We start from the raw sequence: 15,148 nt of genomic DNA on the forward strand, positions 1-15,148 counted from the left end.
TCTCTGTCTCAATTAACAACTAACTGAGAAGAGAGCGGGATAATCGTCACCCCTGTGAAACGAATCGCCGATAAGCGATGACGATGACACGGGCACCCCGTTTCAGCTAGTAAAATGTGGGAGGGTCTAACGGAGGGTTGAAGAGCTTGCGTGACGTCATTGGCCGACACAGCACCCTGGCGATTCTGCGCGGGGTGCAAGTTGACTTCGCCGTATCGCGCGTGGATATTTCCAACCCCCGGTACGAATTTCGAAAAATATTTGGTTATTCTGTGTCGGAGTGAGAGATCGTTCTTCGACCCCTTGGTTCTTTGTTTTCTTTATTAAATATTTGTTTAGAGATACATCGGGGGCTATCGAGGGCCTGCGCGTTAGATGTTGGAATTCTAACTTTTGCTTTTTGAAATCAAATGAGGGAACAATTGCGATTTTTTTTTTAAATGTTATAATTATACATGGACTAAATTGGAAAACATTAGCTTGGTTATTCTCCTAGAAATTCCAAGAAGGAACTCCGTGTGTATACGGTAGGTTACGATATACAAACACGTAACCGAGTCTGTATTATCTAAACCGAGACCAGGCGTAGTTAAACGAACGTTCCTATAACGGATATACGCAATCATTTGTTGGGCATCATGAATAAATTCCATATGCCAAAGAAAGAACAGTCGAACACGATACAGAAACGTCTGGTCAGTTTCAATTTTCCGAATATCAGCTACCATTATTCAAACTGATAAAGTGCTATTATTGAAACCGTCGGGTTATTCAAACCACTTTCCCTCCGATCAGTCCGGATATTGTTATACGTGGTTCCACTGTGCTTGTACTTTCTCCCTAGACGATCGTAATTTTCCTTATAATTCAGAATCTAACAATAAATCAGTTTACTTTTGCTTCTGCGAATTCCAAAGAACACAAACGTGTTTCTCGTAATATCGAGCCTATTTCTGGGCCCACCCACAAACCCCCTCCACTCGCACGGACTCGAGGGTGAGTCCGCGATAAGAAGAAGCACGTGGACGACGCATCGAAAGCCGCCCCGGGGCGCAGCACGCCGCTCGCCAGCCGGTGGACGAGTGCCACGACAGTAGACGAAGAGCAGAAGAACTTCGTAGGAGCGGTTTGTGTGCGTGGCGGCGGTGGCACACACGCTTCCTTCTCTTTTCTTCCCTCGTTTAGCCTCGCGGAGTGCGTGTATCCGCGGTTCTCTCTCGGTAGGCTCCGGTTCAGTCAGCGGCGCGGCGAACATCGCAGTCCGTTGGTTCGGGTGCGAGCGAGACAGAAAAGACAGAAAACCGCGTGGGGAGAACGCGAGCTGTCTGGGTTGGGAACCGGGACGCGGAGAGGGTGTCAGAGGCGAGGTGGAACGACGGCGGAGGCGGGGAGAACCCGACGTGTCGTTCCGTCTGACGGGGTGGGGCATCGTTCCAGGACAGCTTTGGTGGGGACAACGAACCGCAGCGTTCGTTCCTAAGCGGCGAAGGAAGGGGCAGAGAAGTGGCACCGCTCCCCTCCACTCTGTCTCTCTCTTACCCTTCGGAGGGGTTCAGTCATCTCGCGCCAGCCGAGCCACGCGCACTCGCTTGTTTTACGTTCTGGGCTCGGTGAAAGATTCTCTCTCTGCTTCGGACGCCTCTACGTTCTCACGCGTTCTCTCTCGACCACGGATCGTCCGACGTCGTTCTAATAACCCCGTGAAAAACGGGGGTTGAACCGTCGATTTAGCAGCGGACCGCGCGCGGTCTCGCGGGATCGTGCCAGCGTCTCCTCTTTTTTTTTTCCTTCTCCCTCGGATCGAGTCGGAGTCAGGATCGCCTTGGCCTATCAGCCCGGTCAGTGGACAGCTAGACACACGGAACCAGACCGCCTCCTCCGGACGGAAGCCACGGAACACCCCCACTTCTTCTTCTGGTCAACCTAAGCCTCCCCCACCAAGCAGCCGGAGTGGAGTGTTCCGCGGTGTAGAGTGGAAGGCACACCGGGTAGCGAGTTTCACGGGTGGAGAACCCGCGGATACGTCGCGATCAACCCCCCAGAAGAATCGCCGGTAAGGTGGAGGACGTTTTTCCATCGTTTCGAGTTGTTTGAACGCGCTGCTTTCGACGCGAAACGTTTTCCCCCTCGTACGTTTCTGCGTCTTATCGTGATCTCGCTCGTTTCGTCCGGTGGACGCGCGCATACCCCACCCTCTGCGGACCATTGCCACCACCAGTTGGCAAACAAACCCTCTCCCCACCCCCTCGGGCGTGAGTAGAGAGAGCCGAGCTAGGGAAGAGAGGACAGTGGCATCATCGCGCGCCGCCAATTCTCGACTTCTCTTCGTGAATTCGCGCTGGTACCGGGGACTTCCGGTTCCACGGCGTCGTCGAAGGGTCGCCGGAGTCGTCGTTCGTGTTGCGTCGAATTAAGTGATCCGTTTCGTGGATGTCCATCGGATGACAGTGCAACTTGTTGGGGGAAAAAGAGAAAGAAAAAAACAACAGGGCCAGTGCTTTTTTTCTCTTCGTGGACGGTGTGCAAATATACGATCGATGTGACAAGTTTTTCGTGACCAGTGTGACTCGAGGGAATAGATTACCGGAGACAAGCTTGGTGATCGATACCTGGCTCGCAACCTCAGTCGGTTCGAACTGATCGGTGTTAACGCGATGCCAAAGTGATACACTCCGCCACACGAAACTTTAGACAGAGCCACCGTACTATACGAGTGAGTGATGAGACACGGCGACGACACGCGATCGGGTGAAGTTTCCCTCTTCGTGTAGGAAAATCGACGTAAGGAAGTTACGACCAACGACTATCGTCAGACCCATCCACCTTTCATTGAATTCCGGGATCTCATCGCCGGGAGAGCGCTACTATGTTCACCAAACGAGAGACAAGAAGCGGAGGAAACGGAGATACTCGTTGAGAAAGGGAGAAATAGAGAGAGAGAGAGAGAAAGAGAGAGAAGTCGAGGTAAATACCTGAAGAGTCTTACCCTCTAACTAGACCTTAGAAGAATCGTCGAGAATAATCTCGCGCTTTAGGAAAAAAAAGCAAAAAGGCGCGGAAATATGGCGAGTCTGCCTCCGTCTAGTAGAAATATCGTTAGCGAGCAGAATGTTCCGTTGCTGAGTTTCGGGAAAGCCATTAAAACGGGTCGCGGAGCAGGTTTATTTATAATTTATACGAGCGAGTGAACATTGCCGCGCGCCTGCAGTAACAAAGTATTTGAATTATGTCAGGGAAGTGATGGGTTATTGCAGGGGAGGGCTGTAAAGTAGTTGGCAGCCACTTAGCCTCGGATTTTGAGAGGTGCGCGTTTCACAGGCCGGATTTAGCATGGACGCATTGTTCTTTCGTAGCAGAAGGAAAAATTTCGCGGCTGACACCCGACTACGAGAATATTCTTTCGCGCGAGACCGAGTTCATCCGACTCTCAGGATTATATTCTAAAAACGCACATGTTACATGTCTGTCGAATGGCGTGAATCCTCTCGACCTGCACAGATACACGTAATTACCAGTAAGAGAATATCGCGTTCGGTTAGAGCGGAAAATTAGCGCTGCTCACGGTCTGGCCGGGTGGAAATAACTGAGAAACGCTGGCTGATTTCACGCGACGATGCTATCTTAGCGGGATTTTAAGAAACCAACTACGGAAAGAAACACGTTATCGGAACCGGGGGTTGGCCGGGGGTGAATTTTTATGGCGAACCATGCCTGACGATTTCTTCGTCCCGAGAGCCTGTAATCAGAATCACGGCTCTCGATAAGCACTGCCCCTGTTCGTTTTCAGAACTTCCTCCTTCGTGTTCGATAAAGGTGTGCACACCGAGAATTAACCATCCCGCCTTGTATATTTCCTTCGCCTTTTTTTCTTCCTCTTTTCTTTTCAACCACTGCTGAGACGTTGAAAATGAGGCTTGTAATTTGCCGTCTCGAGAGAAAGAAAAAAGAACAAAGAGTCTTGGAACAGGTGGTGTTTTCATGTTCCATGCAGTGTCGTTTGGAAATTTTCCCCTTACACTTATCGGATTCGATCTCGTTTACGCTGGCCTCGCGGGTTTATCGTTCGTTTCTGTTCTCGCTTAGCTGCGATCGATTTGGTAAGTGAAACCATATGTATATCTATGGTGAAATGTTTGCTGGAAATATTAGAAGGATTAGCGTGACGTATCTTCTTCGTTTCGATTCACGATGGATGACAAGCATGTTGGTCGTATACCGAAATCTCTAGTGTTCTTTTCTAGTCCTCTGTGATTATTATGATTTGAATTATTATGATTTTGAATGATGATCCATACGATCGAAATGGATTCTCTATTTCAATAGATATAATCGGATACTGTACGTATATATAGTTTCTGTACGTTTGCTTTTAGTGTTTCTCGCCTTTCGTGTATTGCACGCTCTTTACGAAGGAAATATTTAAAACAGAAGAGATACAAACGCGGAGAAGAATCGGAGGAGAACATCAAGGTTGAATTATGATCTTTTTTCCGCTCTTTCGCTCGAAACTCTCCTCTGTAAAGAGACTAAAAACCGGCGTGCGAGTTGAAGGTTTTGCGCGAACCTTCTTCCTTTTTCAGCCTCGAAATACGTACAATCCACCCCGCGAATTCCTAAAGTAAATCGCAAGAAGCAGCTGCTCGTCCGATCGCTGCGCCAAATTAGACCCGCGACTCTTCTCCAAGGAATCTTTCTTATTACCCTTTAAACCGACAAAACCCCTCGCGATATAGCCATTTAGGATCGATCTACCGACACGTTCTAAAGTAAACAGGCCGTAGGAAGAAAAGAGAGGGAAGAAAAGAAAAAAGAGACGCGTAAGAAACCGCGAAGGGGAGAGATCGGTGTAAAAAAGACAATTGGCAAGAAAGACTCTAGATAAAGGAATGAAGAAATCAACGAGGGAAGAGTGCACACTTGTTGATACACGCGGATGCGAATCTGGTGGAAAGGAGGAAAGGACGAGGAGAGAAAAAGAGGGCGAGGAGGTTGCGGTGGCTTTGGCGAAAGAGGGGAGGAAAGAAAACCTCGAAACAATTGGAGGCGCGGAGGCGGCCGCATTTCATGTTGCCTGGCATCGGCTCCCTTTAAAGAGTCTCTTGCTTTTTGTTAGCTCTTCGAAAATTATGATTGTTTGTCCGCGAGATTTACTGCTGCCGCGGCCCTCTCAGTGCGGTACAACGTAGTCGAGGTGCCCTCCAGGGGCACCCAAAGACTCTTGCCTCCTCCACTCCGAACCGGCGAAGAGGTTGGGGGATGGTTTGCAGAGATTAGAGAATCACGAACGTCGTACTCCACTATGTCGCGCTACCGTCTCCCGTTTCTGCCTCCGCTGCGATCCGCTTCCTTCTTCTTATCCTTTTTTCGCACCGTTGTTTAGTTATCGCCGCCGGTCCCGCGTAATTTGCCCGCGCAAATTAGCGCTGTTTGAATTAGCTGATCTCAGGCCGCGATTAAAAATTTCCATCCAGTGATCGGGATTTAAGTAGGTGCTTTTCCTTTCCTCTTCTTGGTTTCTTCGTTTCGAGTATTTCTTTTCTTTTCTTTTCTTTCTTTTTGTTTTGTTTAAAGGATGCTTTGAAAGTTCGAGACTTTCGTTGGGATTATTGACAGGTCGGATGATTTGGAGGTTAAGAAAGTTTCATCAAGCTGAAGTTTCTAGTGTTGCTATGTTTTTTTAATTCGTTTTAAAAAGAAATTGGCCTGACGCGACGAATAAAAATGGTTTTCGTGTTTGATATTATCGGCGAGTTAAGTGATTTGGAAATTAGGAAAGATTTGCCGATGAAAGATAGTATAGGAGTACTTTTCCTTATTAGACTTAAAAAGTATCTGGTCTCGCGCAACGATGAAAAAATTTCCACCGAATAACCGGGCTTTTCCATACGTTTTTTTCCCCGTTTAGAGAGACAGTTTCTGCGTTTAATGCTTGGAATTATCGACGAATCAATGATAGTTCTATCAATGAGAAAGACGATAAGAAATGGTAGAGGCAAATCATTTTCAAGTAACTGCAGTTTATGAATCACTTAAAAATAATAGAGCAGGTACACGGAGAGAGAAGACCTTTTAAAAAGAAAACGATCTTCGACACAGAAGAAGGATTCCCTATTAGCACGTTTATTAACCTATTTTACATGACAACATGTAAACCGATTTTACACGACGACGCACGTTTCATTCGGACTCCGGTAAAAATAATCTAATGAATCTGTAATCGTTCGCGGAATATGTGATGAAATATTTATTGAAATCGATGACTGCGGTAAAGAGGAGTCGACGTGGAGAGGATGGGAGAACATCCCATTCGTGTTGTACGCGTATCACGAGCGAGGAAATGGGGAAACTGTAAAACTTGTTTCCAAGCTTTTTTTCTGGTCTCGATGGTGGATTCAAGGCTCGACGATCACGTTCGATCGTAAAACATCGACTTGCGAGCTCGATACTCACGGTATTTCCGTTGATTTATTCGGCATCTTATTGTGCCTCCGAACTAAACCCGGCCTGACCATCCCAAAATGTGACTTTCTCTCTTTCTCGCCCTCTCTCCTTTCGTTCATCTTGCTCGCGGACCTGGCGATCGCTCTATAAATTTCACGAGTCTTTCGAACCCTATATTTTCTCGTTATCCTCGCGTTTTGCACGACACGTTTTATTAAAGTACGATAATTTTACGAGGCGCAGCCTCCATCCCCCGTCATTCGTTCTTTCTACTCCTACCCGCCATACCTCGTCTCTCTCTCTCTCTCTCTTTCTCTCCATATTCGCCACTATCCGCCACCCAGGCGAACGCTCTTTTTCCCTCCGTTTCACGGTTTTGTCGGGTCACGAATTGTTGTTCGCGTGTGCCCTCGCGGCAAGAAGAAAAGATAAGAAGAATCAGCCGATAGATCGGGTTTCGCGTGGAAATGAATTCTTCTTGGTCTAACGCGTTCCGAATCGCTCGAATTCTCGACAGTTCTGGTCCCTTTAGATCCGCAAAGAAACGGGCTACGTGTGCCGGATTGCGTGTTTGGTAAATTGGACCGGCGAAACTTCTTGCCTAATCTATAAAATCGAATTAAGCGGCCTGATGTTCACACGGGCATGTTACAATATAATCTTCTTGCTTCCGAATCCCTTTCGCCGTACGTGTCAGTGGAAACTGTTGTTCTCTAGCTTCTTTCATTCCTGTGACTTATTCGTTTATTTATTTACGACGAATCGAGTATCGTTTAACGAGACTATCGACTGCGACATCTGTTGAACGGAATTAGCGTGATCGTCAAAAATACAAACTTCTACAAGCGTGAACCGGTAACGATGAAAATATTGAGAGATGGTGAGATACAGAAAGTTAAAGCAACGGCCCTCGGGTATTTGATCGGAAGTTCCCGAACAATTATTCAATTACCATCGATCGACAAAGCGTGGGGGGAACGAAGGGAAGATCAGAAGGCATCAGAGAGAGCGTTCTCGAGGCGGGTCGTTCGTATACGTCCGACTGTACCTTCCTCGGGAAGGCAGCTCGGCAGTAAAAGGCCTAAAGTTTTTAATACTTTCAGTTGTTTTTATGGCGGCTGGCATTTGCTCTTTTTTATTGTTCGTCTCCTCTTTCCTTCTCCCTCATGGCAACACGCACACGACCCTTCAACCACGATCAACGGAGAAAGAGAGACAGACAGGCAGACAGACAGACAGAGAAACAGTAAAGAAAAGAATGGAAGAGAAAACGAACGCGAACAAGAAAGAAAGAAAGGAGGCGATGGAACGCGCGTACACGCGGTGCAAAAGAGAAAGAGGGGGCATCCAAACGAGAGAAAGACCTCAGTCAGCCTTCTCTGATGTACGACTCGGCGGTCCGCGTGAAAAAAATCCCATAAACCAGTAAAAAAGCACGGGGTCTGTGGGCCAGAAGGGACGGGAGGGACGAAACAGGCGGGATAAGGGAGGAAGAAGAAGAAGAAGAAGAAGAAGAAGAAGAAGAAGAAGACGAGGAGATGGAGGGCCCAGTATCGCTAAAGGAATTCCTCTTATGACGAACCACGCGTGATTTTCTCTCATTCCCCCCTCCCTTCGAACCTTCCAGTCCGAATGTGCACTTCTTCACCTCCCTTTACAACCATTCTCCCATTTCTTCTTCTTCTTCTTCTTCTCTTCCCATTGCCTTTCTGTTGTCTTTGTCGTTACGCGTGTGCTTCGCTCTGCCCGGCCGTATTCTTCTTCTCTTACCCTCGGGCCGTGCTTCGACGCGGCCGTGAAACCGCGGCGATCTCGATGCACGAATTAAAAAGCGAAGACAGAAGAATTTCGAATGACTAATGACGGCCACATGTGCCGGCGTCGCGTCTATTCTTCTTCGTGCATCCTCGCCGCGATGCTGAACACGAGGATCTCGTGTTGCTTTGTAGCACCGAGAGAGAACACACTCTATCGATTTCGTATTCGTCGTTTTCCACGCCGCCACCGCTGGATACTCTATTAGGTGACTTAGGCCGAGGCACAGATCCATCGAGAGCGAGCCGTGTGTGCCGAGAAGAGGATTTACGAGCGTGGCGTACGTCTTTGATGCAAATCTCGCTTGACGTTGTCGACGTCTCGTCCATGAATATTCCCGTTTCTGTTTCGTAACGGATCTGAAAAATCCGACGTTAACGCTTCAACTACGAACGAATAAGCTATAAAATATGTATGAAAGAAACTAAGGTGCAACGTGTAGGAGAAAGCTTCTACTTAAGGAAAATCCGACCGAACCTTTGAAAATGCGTCGCTCCAAAATGGATGAAATTTCGGCGAAAAATTACGAATTATTCAGTTTGATTAATCTGGTGTTTCTAACATTAAGCGGAACCCTGTTTATGATGGTACGCGCGTTTTGGAAAGTTTTGGCGGCTACCGCATTAGGAATCGAGCAATTTAGACATCGTAAAGTCGTAGAATCTAAGTGGAAAGAATGTTAACGAAAAGAGTATTGAAGAAATCCTTGGAATTCTTTTATATAATCAGAGTGGCGGGAAACAATAAAATTGCAAATGACACGTTGAATTAATGCGACGTTGGTTCTTAATGAGTCAATTTGTGAATTGCAATTTTATAAATTAAGATTGAGATAAACGGAGTATTTGTGATTTTTGATAAATAGGTGACGCTTGCTCGTGGGCGTTTGAAACGATTAATTCAACGAGCGAAAGGATTTCCTTTTCGATTCGTGTTTCGTTTGTTCCACGTTGCGTTCGATGATTGTTACAACGCGTATATGTAAATTTACGCGAGTAAAACACACGCGTGTAATATTGGAAAGAGAATGGGAGGTAGAACGATGAGGAGAAGAGGGAAAAAAGCGAGTCGAAACCAGAGAATACGGATTGTAGTTTTCTGTCAGACTGTAATGGAATATCGCCGCGCACTCTATGAATAGTTATGGCTCCTTACGCATAAATTAGACCGTAGGAATTAATAGCTAATTCAACAGCTTTTCAATTATCGTCGAAGCGAGAATTCAGTAATACCTGCCTTATAAATATAGATAAGAAACGTTGTTGTAATTTTATCGAGAATGTAAGTCTCATTACTTATTAGCTTTTCTCTTTTCCCCTTTTTCCTCATCTACTAATCGTCTAATAGCGTTTTCACCATAAATTTTCATAATCGTACAGGAATCCAATTTTCCCAATTCCACTCTGCTTTACGATTTTTCTAATATCGTTTTGATTCTCTAAATTTGTCTAATTTAGTAAGTAGGTAGTCGGTAATTCTTTACAGTACTTAAATTCTCATTTCAGAAGCTGATACGTTACGTTGTGAATTTTTTAATAAATTTTCTGATTATCGGCACTTGAGTTTCTTTATTCGTTGCATTAATTTTCCGTTTAGTTACTGCCGTTTTACTTATATCATAATCAATCTTTCGTAATTTGAAATATCAAATTCACTATCACGGACATAATTCAACCTCGTTTTCTTCTACGTTCCCTCCTAACTCGATAGTAAGGCGTTCACATCAAACCCTTTTATTCTTGCTTACAGATTGTGTTGTTTCAGTTTCTCTAAAATGAACGAAGAACGTTCCGTATAGATTATTCAAAACGCTGATTTTTAAACTCAAAAGAAAATAGGTAAAAAAAAGTCATTATCCATGCATCGTTTTCCTTAAACGAACGTGTGCAACCTGCTTTCGATTACGGTACATGTCCCTGCAATTTGTCCAGAATAATAAAAAAGCACTCCGTGCAAATTACTGAAAACTCTAATTTTCGAAGACACTACGAAACAAGAAATCATTCTCCGCAGAATTGTTGCTTTTCTTTTTTCTTTTTTTTTTTTTTACGAAAGAACGTCCATTCCGACTTTGAATCGTATATCGTGCTCTTGTAGATTAAAAATTAAAAGAACCCACGCAAATTACTGAAAACGTCAATCTTCAAAGAGAAAAATAAAAACAATCGCTCTTCATACGTTGTTTTCTTAAAAAGACCGTCCACGGCCGATGTTGTAGCGTATCGTGGCGATCTTCGAACGGAGTTGGAAAAGGAGAAACGAGACAGAAAGAGGCCGAGATCGGAGCACCATCCGTAATTTCAGATAGAGTCGGTGCCGGGTGTTATTAAACCCGATAGGCCAGCGAATGTTTCTCCCTCGCGGGTGTTCCCCGACTTCAATTTAAATCGGTGACTTTGCTCTTCTGCCTCCCTCCGCTGTGGCCGGTTTCCTCTCCTTTTCCAGCAGACGTGCGTGGCTCGCGCATATTTCTGTCCTTCGAGGCAAGAATCCCTTCGGGATCCTTTCGGCCAACGAACGAAATGGAAAGCTGCGAAACAAGATCTACAGCCTATGCGATTCTTCTCTGGTTATTAAGCAACGATAATTATCAAATTGAATCGTCGATCCATTTGGTCAAGCCTCTTTCGTTCTTCTTTTTCCAGGCCAATGTGTTTCTTCCTTTTCTGGTAGCTCGTTCGACAAACCAATATCCGACCCGTCTGTACTTTGAATCGGGCAATGTATCTCAGAGACGAAGGTGTCGCGAGGAATTTACTAGAAAGTAAAAAGGTTTGTCGTGCGTCGTTGTGGCAACATTGAAGTCAAATTACGCGTGGGGTAATGATACACGGGGAATAAAAAATTGTTAGCAATTTGGATCTCGTATGTCAGTGAGATTGGAATGTCGGTTTATCACCGCTCGATACGAAACGCAGAATTCTGCATGCAACTCTGTCAAACGTGTATCAATAACGCCATTGCGAGCCCGTGGTACTACTTACGGTTTAATTAAGATCGCTCGAGATAAATCTAGACTGGGTCAGTTACACGTGAATTAATGATTTCCATCGATCACGTGCCACTAACCGATTAATAACGGAACGTTGGTAATCGGCCAGCTATCGGTTTAAATATTCCTAATTCGCGTTATAGCCAATAGGTTGAATTTTTACATACGTCGAACCAATAAACCGACATTTTTCATAGATCGAACCACTGGACAAAATTTTTCCGTAGATTGAAATAGTAGATCGAATTTTTCCAGAGATCGAACCATTCGGTTCAAGTACATCGAGATGAACCATCAGCCTCGTTCTTTTTCGAGGCACGTCGAATGTGTGTCTTTTTTTTCATAACATACGATACTGTACAATATTCGCAATTTTTTGTCAAATAAAGGAAGAGTTACATCATGTACAAAATCTTTAACAAAACCCAGAACGATTTCTATTGCAATTTACATAAACGCTCCACGATCCTAAAATCGTACAATTAAATGAAAGAGTATTTGCATTGCTTAGAAAATTTTTATAGAGACTCGGAAGAATTTGTGTTATAATTCAAGTAATATACATGAATTCGTTAAAATAATGATTTTGGCGGCTCAAGATTGATATTTCCATTGTAAAACATGCTACTTAAAAAAAAAATCAATGTTCTTGTAGCTTCTATGTACGTATCATGCTCGAATTATAATAAAATTTATTCCACGAGATCTCCAGGTTTGTTCAAAATTTTGAAAAACTTCAAAAACTTTCCCGGTACAATCATGATGCAGTATACAATGATACACGCTCATAAACTGTTTCCATAAATATTCCGCTACTTTTGCAAGCAACTGTACTTTCAACCATTTCTGTATAATTCGTTTCTTTCCGCGATTCGTAACAGAAATCATGTCGGACGATGTCTAATTACGCGAAGAGGAGGAGCGTGTCGCGTCGCATCCGAGATCGTTTGTCACGATGATCCCTCCGACAAGTCAATGCCGCGTTCTGGAGTCAAAGAAATCATTCATCACCTCGTGGCATGGCGACTCGAGGCGGTTTGCTGCTCGCGTGCTTCTCCCTGTCAGTCGATCCTCGAACGACGACAGGATGCTCGGCTCCCTCGAAATCCACCACTCGACTCGAGACCTTCCGGTGAACACCCGGAATACCACCTCTGTAGGGGAGAGATGATAGGACATACTCGAAGAAGTCGAGCCCTCGTGCGGTCGGCTCTTCGCACGATTTTACACCGCGCAATTAAGCCGGCTGATAAGAGCCGATAACGGCCTCGGTTCTCATTCCCTACGTTCAGACTCGAGCGTTCCTGGGTCTCTGGGTTTCCAACACTAATTCTGGTCGGGGGAAGTTGCTCGAAGTCGATAGATAACGGGGACAATTTAGGCAGTTTTTGTCGCGGCATTCCTGAAACAGATGTTAATGGTCAACCACGGTGTTCGGTTACGAATTAATCTGCCATTGGGAAATTAAGAAAGGTTTTTTATTACAGTTGGGACGGTTTGAAGGTTTAAGAGGCTGAGTTAATAGATTTGTTTGTATCGCCGGATTCGTCGAATAGATGTCAATGGTCAGACTAGTGTATTTCGTTACGACTTAACAGGGCATTGGGAAATTGGAAAATTGTGAGATCGCAGATGATGATAGATTATTGTATCATATTAGGTGATAGATATCGAGGACATTTCAGGCAGCTTGTGTCGCGGGATTCTCGAAACAGACGTCAGTGGTCAGTCGTTGTGTCTGCTGAATTAATGAATTAATCTGGCAGTGGGAAATTGGAAACGGTTTTATTGTAATCGAAGTGTTTTAGGTTTAGGAGCTGAGTTAGTAGATTTCATTGTTCATTTATTGGTAACATGACGTTGGAATAGTAAGCGCGATGGATGAAATAAAATACATAATGAAAATTACTGCAGCGTTTGATAAATGTCATCTTAGATACAACTTCGTGCAAAGAAAGCGAAAAAACGAAGTTAAAGTAGCGTAGATGAATATACTCGATGTGTGTCCTTGCTTTCCTTCTCGTGTCCATAATTTCTTTGACTAAAATGAAAAAAAGCAGGTCGAGATTTGCCAATATTTTCTGCATATTAACGTTCCTTTTCAACTATATATTGGTATATTGTAACAAAAGCTGATCTTTATACTCTATTTTCTCGTTGCTGGAACATGGTAATGTCGCAAACTTGTCGCAAACAAAAAATTTCCAAACTTGTTTATACACTTGGACATAACCGCAGCATTTTGGCTGCATACACGAGGATAAGCCCCCATCACACTTATCAGCCAAACCTAATGAATTCAATTACATCAACATAAATTAGAATATCTATCACAGTACGTTTTAACATTTTTCTCTTTACAATTTCGTATTTTCACTGTCAGACACTGTCCGGTCGTGCCTTTGTATGTATCGACGAAATACACGTCAAATCAAACATTGGACGATATCATAAATCCAATTATGTTCATGGAGACGCACCATCCACGATTAGTTCCTACTATAGTAGCGAATTAAGGATCAAGAGATGAAGAACCACGAGTGTTTCTTGGACCTCTCCGAAAAAAGGAGTCTCCATAAGACAAAGAAATTTTCTTTCCGAACGATAATCGAGAGAAATGGAGGAGGCGACAGAAAACAGTCTTCCTACACTGACGAAGTGTGAGATCGAAAACTGTAAGCCGAATCTGGTTTCAATCTGTTCGAGAAAGCTGCGCGAAAGGTTTAAGAATTTTCTTCCTGGACAGCGGCAGAGAAAAATGGAGGAAGTGACAACGAAACAGGAAACGAGCACAGAAGAGGACAGCACCGGGGCCGATGACGGTGTGCGACCGGTTCTCCGGATCGCGTTTTCATCAGCGAGCTCGTGTCGCACGGGTTCGACCGTTATTCAGGAATTAATTCATAATTAGAGCGGCCCACCTATGGGCAGCCTAACCCACATTCCAGTCGCCAGCTGTCCCCGCCAGCACAGCCTCGTTTCCAGCTTTTCTTTTCCTTTCTTCTCTTTTTCCCTCCTTGACTTCTTCCTCCCTCTCCCCCTCCCACCCTAGCGCATTTCTGCCTTGCCACGTCTCCTCTCGTGTCTGGCTCACCTACACAACTTATTTTGCATGGCTTCAGTCGCGTTACCTGCGAACGCACACCGCGTTCCAGCGCTGCTCTCCTCCTGAGAACTGGTCCCAAGTGGATCAGCTGATTGCCGCTGTTCTCCGCCATCCGACGTCGGCTTTTCTCCGCAACGGGGACCTCGACCAGGTCCTTGCATTGTTCCTAAGCGGATTTTCTTCCAGATCTCGAGACTTTATACGTCGACTCTGGTTTATTTTCTTCTACTTCTTAGGTTAGCTTCGCGGTGTTGCTCCTTTTTTTTTTGTAATTGACCGATTCCTATGGACGAGTATTAACGTTACAAATATTAGGATTTCTTCTTGGTGTTTTCTTAGGTTTCGAAGGGAACAGCGACGCGATGTTGTTGCGATCTTATCAGATCGTCAGTATGTGGTTTGACAGGTTACATGAAACTTCGTCATCTTCGTGTTGTCTCTTGAAGTAGATACAGTTTCTTACCAGATATAGTAGATAGCTAGAAATAAGTATTGTTTCTTTTTGTCGATATATCGAGTACTTCTCCGGGAGTAGCAAATTTTTCACAGAACAATTTTAGATCCAGCTTCCTTTCAGAGCATCCTACATTCTCCGGCTACTTCTTCGATAGCGTTTGACCGGTACAATCACATAGAATCGATAACGATCTAATGTAGAAGAAAGAAGCTGTTAGAACGCCAGAAAGTCTGTATGATTGTGACGAATTGTTTGTACGAATTCAAAAGCTAGAATCGACGTTAGATTTGACTATCGGCGAAAGAAATAATTTTTGTCCATAGAATTGACAAAAATT

General features: G+C 44.7%; 1 protein-coding gene across 1 annotated transcript in view; it reads left to right on the top strand.

Annotated features, from left to right (window-relative positions):
- The first annotated feature begins 1,547 nt into the window (after positions 1-1,547).
- The window catches only part of LOC117243443, a 122,714-nt gene continuing 109,113 nt past the window's right edge, over positions 1,548-15,148 (top strand). Inside the window, exon 1 of the mRNA XM_033510946.1 lies at positions 1,548-2,964. The gene's annotated coding sequence lies outside the window, so the exon portion shown is untranslated. The remainder of the gene's footprint in view (positions 2,965-15,148) is intronic.

The sequence above is a fragment of the Bombus vosnesenskii genome, unplaced genomic scaffold (genome assembly GCF_011952255.1).
Source record: "Bombus vosnesenskii isolate JDL3184/JDL3185 unplaced genomic scaffold, Bvos_JDL3184-5_v1.1 scf7180000013265, whole genome shotgun sequence".
Lineage (NCBI taxonomy): Eukaryota > Metazoa > Arthropoda > Insecta > Hymenoptera > Apidae > Bombus > Bombus vosnesenskii.